We start from the raw sequence: 8,393 nt of genomic DNA, 5'->3' as shown, positions 1-8,393 counted from the left end.
GGCTCGACCATAGGGCCGCCATCACCTTTAGGTACTCGACCATAAGGACCTTTAGGTGCTCGACCAAGAGGGAGAGGATGCGTAAGCAGGCTCGACTGTTAAGGCCGCCATCACCTTTAGGTACTCGACTGTTAAGGATGCGTAAGCAGGCTCGACTGTTAAGGAGAGGACCTTTAGGTACTCGACCATAGGGAGAGGAGAGGGAGAGGAGAGGGAGAGGAGAGGATGCGTAAGCAGGCTCGACCATAGGACCTTTAGGTACTCGACCATAAGGGCCGCCATCGAGAGGACCCTCACCATATGAATAGTGAGTGACTCCGTCGATGGCGGCCTTGACAGTCGAGTGTGCTAACGCACCCTTTAGGGGGCTCGACTGATAAGGATGCGTAAGCAGGCTCGACTGTTAAGGAGAGGACCTTTAGGTACTCGACCATAAGGACCTTTAGGTGCTCGACTGTTAAGGCCGCCATCGAGAGGAGAGGAGAGGGAGAGGAGAGGGAGAGGGAGAGGACCCTTTAGGTGCTCGACTGATAAGGAGAGGTACGTTAGTGACTCGACCAGCGGGAGAGGAGAGGAGAGGATGGATACGGGTCCACTGATATGGATCCGATCCTCACCATCGGAATGGTGAGCCCCTACCGGTCCTTCTCTCTCTGAACCGAACTGGATCCACTCACTCAGGACCGGAGGCGCTCGACCATAGGGAGAGGACCCTTTAGGGGGCTCGACTGATAAGGAGAGGAGATGGAGACGGGTCCACTCCCGCTGGATCCACTCCCAATCAAACACTATGCGTAAGGGTCTGGTCCTCCATCCTACACTAGCGTAACGTAAGGGGGTTTTCACCTGAGGTCTGGGGCTTTCTTGGTCCTATTCGATTGGATTTATTCTATTGATGATGCTCCCCATGTTCCCCCATCACACCTGCAGTTAACCTGATGCCCACCAGGATAACCTACCCGCCTGGGAAATAGCCGAGAAAAGAAAGCAAGCTGCACGGAACCAACACAGCTTGTTCCTACCTGGGCTGGAATGGCTCTGAGAGAGAAAGAAGCACCTAAAGGTCCTTAACAGTCGAGCCTGCTTGCGCATCCTAGCGGTCGAGCCTGCTTGCGCATCCTCAAGAAACCACTGTTTCACCATTACCAGAGATAGAGGAAGCATCTCGCCCAGCGTCCTTTATAGTTTGAGATCGAGCAGATCCAGTTGTTTCCTCGATAACTATCATCTTCTCTTCGATGTAAGTAGGACGAGTTCATACCTAAGCAGGAAGACTTGCACCTGCCCCACTCCCTTACTCTGCTACAACTAGATATAGGATTGACTATTAGACCAAGAGTGGCTGTATTGAAAGCTGAGTGAAAGCCTTTAAGTTGTCTCCATTCTTAGAAAAAGAAATATGTGGGATAATAACTTATATAATGCAATCATTGCTTGTGTGATGGAAAGTGTAAGGATATTGATGGACAACACATCTTCCGAGAGAGGCGTTCCCACCGGACACAGGCAACTTCTCACCCAATAGGCCATACAAAATCATTCGCTCTTTTTCTACTAATTGAACAGCTCACACCCAATATTTTCCATCCAAACAAATTAGCTTTCTGTCTTAAACCTGGAGACCTTACCTGGAGACCTTACCTGGAGACCTAGCCATTGCAGCTATACCTACAACTCCACATCGAACCTCTACCCAACATAGCTCCAACCTAACAGCTTCTGAACTAACTCGTAAGCTAAGAGTCTCTACTGCATCATGCCTTTTTAGTAAGTTGACCTATGCGGGATTGATTCGATTGGTTGAGCGCCTTTTTGCTCGCTGGCTTTTCGGGCTTTACAAAAGAAACCGCCCGACAAAGAGAGAAGGCACCCTATGGAAGAGACAAAGGCCCCATGTTACCATCAGACAAAAAGGTCCCGGAGGGGCTTGCGCTTCCTAGTGCAAGGACCCGACAGGGGGCTCGACTGATAAGGAGAGGAAGTTCACCAGATTAGAGAAGATATGTTAGGCGGGATTGATTCATTGGCTGGGCGGGGCTACTATACAGGGCTAATTGGCTTGGCTCATGGGCTGCTCAGTTAGGTTACTCAACTTGGATACCGGGCTCGGTTGGGATATTCGACTTGGATACTCGGAAACGATACGGAGCCTTGGAAATGTGGTTACCTACCTGGGTGGGTTAGATGGAGGGAAAATGACCAAGCGCTATATACGATTATTCATTGTTTTAGGTTCATACAACTTTCAGACATAGCCCCACATAACATAGCCAACAGAAGCACCTGGCATAGCCGATCATAGACAGGAAGTCATAGCTCTGATTGCCGGGTGTCATTGTGCCGAGAGTCAATCATTTCCGGTAGTCATAGCTGAATAGCCGGTGTTTCTTTGCCTTATGGTCAGTGCCACTGATAGTTGCTAGTCGTCGAATGAAGGTCCTTTTCGATACCCAGTTGTCATTTTGGCTCGGCTCCCGGTTCTACAAAACATCCTCTCCTTTTGGTCGAGCGTGCTTTCGCATCCTAATTCGCCATTCTTGTCTTATCAAATTGCTCTTTTTTAGGGTCCGAGGTAAGGAATTCCCCCTCATCCGGGCACTGAAAGTAGATTTTCTCTTCACTGAACTATACCCTTTCAGGTTGTTTCCCTATGATTTCCAGGTGTTCATGCACTCGATTCCGCTACTCGATCACTTGATCCAGGATTCTTTTCCACTAGTCAATCCAAGAGTCATCATTCACAGTTGGAACACAAAGAAAAGAAGATGCGTTACTTACGATGTACCTGAGGATAATCACCATACACGGGGTTCCTTCATGCTAGGAAGGGAATGCCTGTCAGAGAGGAGCTTGATCATGGTGTTCTTTCTCGATCACACTTGCTTGATCGAACCACTCAATTTGAGTAGGGGTGTTCATTCAATCAACTGTTGCCGATCCGAGTGGACTTGGTGAACATTCTCCTCCACCTTCTAACAGCAGGCTTGAGCACCGGACGATTGGCTTTTGATCCGTTTTTCGGTAAAAGGAGTAGGCCCTTCTTTCCTGGAGATCTCCATCTCTTCTGCTGCTGTTGGCTAAACAACTGATGTCACAAGCTATGTTCCCACCTTTGCTTCTGATAATGGTGATGAACTTGGATCTGCTCAATATGCATCTGAAGAATTGACTCCAACAGGCTCTGTATCTCCATCCATCTGGCGAACCCCTATGACGATGCCTTCGCTCACTTTGCTGGGTCAATGGGTTATACTGCTGGGTCAATAAGTGGGACCGAATCTACATCCAAGTATTCATAATCGTTCAAGACTGGTTATCCGGATTTTTGCTTTATAACTGAAATAGGCGGCTCCGCTGGTCTCGATCTTGACCTAATTAGGTAACCTAGCGAAGAGATGCTGCGGGCTTCACTAGTGAAACCTCTGTTTCCCAGCCAGAGGAAATATAGGTCGCAGCTAGAGAGGCGGGATATGATCCAATTTCAGATCCGGCGGTTTAGCTTGTTGACTAATAACCCAGGAGCACAGCCCATTCCAGTTCCCTTCGCCCTGTTCCCAATCCATTACCAGAGCAAGAAACAGTTCTAAAGCCAGTTATATATCTAGTAGAAGATCTAGTCCCGGAGCCCGCTCGAGAGGCGGTTGATCCCATTAACCCAGAGTCAGCTCCATATCCATATGCAATTGTACTTGCTGATTATTCCTATCAATCGTCAGAGCCATCAAGCAACTTTACACATCTCACGCAGAACGCGCACAGATCTAAACCACGACACATTCCCGGCTCTCTTCGGTCGCTTGATTGACCTAGTTTTTTCTGGTTCATAGGTATTTGTTACCGACATAGGTAGATTTTCACCACCCAATCGCATAAAAACGAGCCGAACAACTGCCCATCCGGACTTTACCACCCGGCGAACTGAAGAAAACCTACCAACCCCAAGCAAGCGAACAACCCGAAGCTAGCAAATAGATCGCGAACAGCAGATGCAATCCACATTCCGATCTCGATGCTGATTCACCAATTTCCTACCCCAACCTCGTCAGTCAATTGCACCTCTCGCAACGGAGAAACAAATCCAATCGAAACGAAGAAGCAAATCCTGAATGCTATGCCGATACCGATCCCATCCACAAATCCCGATACCAGTCTCCGAACCCTACCTAGCTTCATAAATATTCGTGCCAGCAAGTCGTGCCATCAAGCCAGTCGGAAGGGCAAGGGCAGAGGGAGCAAAGGCAGGTTGACCCAGTCGATAAAGCAGTCGACTCAGTAGATCCTATAGACCCACCCATAGCCATAAAGCAAGCCAAGCCAGAAAGCTCGCCATCTAAGTAACCCACCAGCTTAAGCCAGGAGCCAGCAACATTGCTTCTACCAATCCCAACATCATAGGTTAACGATTACCTGCCTGCAGGTGGTATAATTTGTAATACCTAAGGTAGGTTACGGGCATTGAGCATTTGACTAAGCAAACCATTAGCACTTGGGTCGTTTTATAAAGCCAACCAGACGCATATAAGGGCATTGAACCCGATAACCCAGACGCATATTGGGTCGTTTTATAAAGCCAACCAGACGCACCTTGATAAGGCATGGAGCGTTTGACTAGATAAACCAGACGCAGTAATGGGCGTTTGACTTTAGTTTTGGATTGGGGAATAAAAGCTTTCACCATTGCTTCTTCTTAAACCGTCTCTGCCTCTCCTGTCTCTCCGCCTGCTGGTGGTGTCCCCGTCCCTGATGCTGCCTTCCCCCCTCCTTCTATTCTCTCCGGCTATCTATGTGACACACGATACAAGATGGATGGTTAGCAAGGTCTTTAGCATGGGTATAAGGTATCTATGATCCCTTGTATCTATTGGTTATAATGTCGAGTAGCTATCCCTTCCCTCGCTATTCGGTACTGAGAAGTAGCTATTACTAGCTGTTCATTTTGCGCTTAATTTAGAAACTCTCTGCTCGGTAGCTCTTGCTTTTGTTGTCGTTCTGCTCGCTAGCTTCCGTTGCTAGCATTGCTAGATGGCTGCCTGTTCCGATCCGTGGAGCCCTAGGCAATATGGTTGAACGAGTGAAAGCAGCGCATAATCTTGTATATAATCGAGAGCCCGTAGCTTCCCTTTGTACGGTTCCTGATCGAGAGCTTGTTGTTCGAAAGCCAGCACCAGTCGCAGGTCATCCAAAGCGGAAGCAGGGGTAGGCGAGCTTTCTCGATAGCTTGAGCGATGGCGGTAGGGTTAACCGGTATCGGTTCATCAGTGGTAGGTTTTCTTGCTTGGCAGGTTAGTTAGCTAGCGATGGTTCAGGTTCGGTAACAGCATCTCAGCCCTATTAGGTTAGGTTGGGTCACAGCTTATCAGCCCAACAGCTAGCGATAGAAGGAGTCGTCGGGTCGTTTCTTCTTTCCATAATTCCTCTCCCCTCGGGGATTGGGGTGGGTGGGTCGGAGATCTCAGTGGCTGTCTGCCCTACTGTTTCAAAGCCTCCATCTTCCGTCTTCCGTAGCTATTGCCTCCATCTTCCCTATTACGTGGCGCGCAGGCTTAAACGCACTAAAGATAGTTAGTCATCCAGATGAACAATCCATTATCTAGGAAACACATCTTTGGTTCTATTTAGAAAAAAGAGAAAATCACGAGCTCCTAACCTAATAGGCAGGCTTACACCCTAGGTAGGATAGGCTGGGGACCAAGGAAGCATATTGCTGAACACCCAATCCAGGCAGGCTTAAAGCATATTGATTAAGGTAGGTCTCTATTCATTCTCTCCAATAGGGAAACCAGATTGGAAGGAAAGCTTTCATTCGTTCTCTGGAAGTAGCGTCCTATAGTAGGAGGGAAGGTTCTTCCTGCTAGTTAGGGAGTTAGGGATAAGCAGCAGATTAGGTCAATTAGGCCTCAGGGAGAGGCAGACTGACTAACATAGTATAATGTATAATATATATATCTATATATAGACACTACACTATAGTATAGTATATCTATATCTAGTATAAAGGATAGCCCTAACTCACTGAGGAGAGCTTAGCAAATGTGCCTTTGCCGCATATGCGGATAAGAGATCGGATATGCGGAACAGAGGGCCTTCTTACCCCATACCAACAAGCCCAACCAGCTATCTATCGGAACGATGTCATTATATATCTTGCCTAACTCTTGCCTAACCTATTTAGTCTATCTCTTGACCCGGACTTGAAATCTATTGGAACCTAACTCGGGAGGATAGGATTCCATTTCGTGTCTCACTCGCTGGGTTCAATGAGTGCTTAGATGATGGGTTAACTGTGAATTATTTCAGACGAACTGTGGACTGGAGGTTTGAACTGTGTTCTGTTGAACTGGGTGATTTGAGAACTGAGGGCTGGCTGTTCTGAACTGTGGCTTTAGGTTAACGCCCCTAGTTCTTGGCGTTCTTATTCATTCGTGCAGGTAGATGTGTCTCGTTCGGTGGCAAATGGGGTAACAACATCTCTTGCGTCGTATGGTGGGTCGATGAATGGGTGTGACGGCGGGTGCCATTCTCGGGTTGTTAGGTCTAGCAACACGTCTAGCCATCCTATTGTAGGTGGCGCATGGGGGAAAATATCCTATCTCGGGTATGTAGGAACGATGGGGAACTTCTCTTTTCTCTTGGCGGGTATGATGCTTTCTCTCTTCGTCTTGTGATAACACATAATATCTTAATTGATATGCTGGTATGGCAACAACATGATGTATCAATGTCTTTAGGTGGGTACATAGGGGCCTTCTTTCTCATTGTGTGGTGGTAAGCTTCATAAAGCCAGTTCGCAAGCGAGCCCTCGGTGATTATTCAACCAGTGATCCCGTCCCGTTTCATTTCTTCTCCCAACCGGCAGTAACTCTTATCCAGCCATCTAGTCATCCAGCCTCGGGTTCTCCCGGCTTCGGGTTCTCCCAGCCAGCGTCACGTTCTAGCATCCACGGGTTCAACCAGCCGCCCGGAAGGCCCTCCTCGGTTAATCGACCAGCCAGCCAGCAATCCAATTTATCCTAGCTTTGCCCTCCCCGCTAGCCGTGTGAAACTTATTCAAATCAATTCTTCAAACAGAAAACGCCACTTTCAATGTGAAGTTGGGTTATCCCATATCACGAAGCTGCTCCAAACAAGCCAGATTGATTGGCCCAATGCATGAATGACTAACTCCCTCCATGTTGGACCGAGCGTCTCTTTACCTATTCACCACGATGCCGGAGTGGAAGGAAAGAGATACCACTTCCTCATGCGCGGGATCTTTCTTATTTCAATACGTATCTGCTCTTTCTTGTTCGCCCAGCTCACCCCTGAAGCTTCCGCATCTTCTTCTTATGGCGGGAACTTGGAAACAGAAGACGAGGTCAAAAAAGAAAGGGTCCTTTCAGGCGGTAAGGTCCTGAGAAACCCAGCCAGTCAGGTCCTTATCAACCCTTTCAATCAATTCATACATCGATGAATGAATTAAAAACCATAATGACATATATAATTCCTATCCTTATGGTCGAGCCTTAAAGCGCATCATGACTGGAATCTCCCTCATTCATCCAGCCCCCAAAAGAAATCAAAGCGTAATGACATATATAATGATTAAGCCCACCACCCAATAAGCATCGAGGAAGGCAGGTGTGGGCAGTGTTGGTTCAACGGGTGAACTGTGATACGATGGGTGATATAGTGATGAGGTGAGTCGAGTAGGGTGAGGTAACGTGGGAGGAGACGAGCAACTCTCTGGGGGGGGGAGGGGCCCCAAAAGAGAGGATGCGAAGCATGGCTCGACTGTTAAGGATGCGTAAGCAGGCTCGACTGTTAAGGCCGCCATCACCTTTAGGTGCTCGACCATAAGGACCTTTAGGTGCTCGACTGTTAAGGCCGCCATCGAGAGGAGAGGATGCGGAGCACGCTCGACCAACGCCATCATGCCCCCGGCAGGGTGAGGACCGACAGGGTGCGTAAGCACACTCGACTGCCCTTAGTTACTTATTTGAGGGGGGCCGCCATCGGCTCGACTGCTAAGGCCGCCATCGTGAGCCTGTCGAACTCTCGACCTATGGGAGAGGTAACGTGGCCCCTCTCAAATAAGTCACTAAGACGAGCAACTCTCTTTTGGGCCCCTCACCAAATAAGCACCCCATACGAACCCACTCTCCCGACCAAAGAAGGGCCCTTACTTCTTCATAGGGGTCACTCACTATTCATATGGTGAGGGGGAGGGGCCCCAAAAGAGAGGACCGACAGGGTGCGTAAGCACACTCGACTAATAAGGCCGCCATCGGCTCGACTGATAAGGACCTTTAGGTGCTCGACCATAAGGACCTTTAGGTGCTCGACTATTAAGGCCGCCATCGAGAGGAGAGGATGCGTAAGCATGACTCGACCAACGGGAGAGGTCCGACAGGGTG

Source organism: Pinus tabuliformis, chromosome 6, assembly GCF_031772625.1.
Source record: "Pinus tabuliformis cultivar Carrire ecotype Pingquan chromosome 6, CPIR1, whole genome shotgun sequence".
Lineage (NCBI taxonomy): Eukaryota > Viridiplantae > Streptophyta > Pinopsida > Pinales > Pinaceae > Pinus > Pinus tabuliformis.
Note: the sequence above shows the minus strand (reverse complement) of the source record.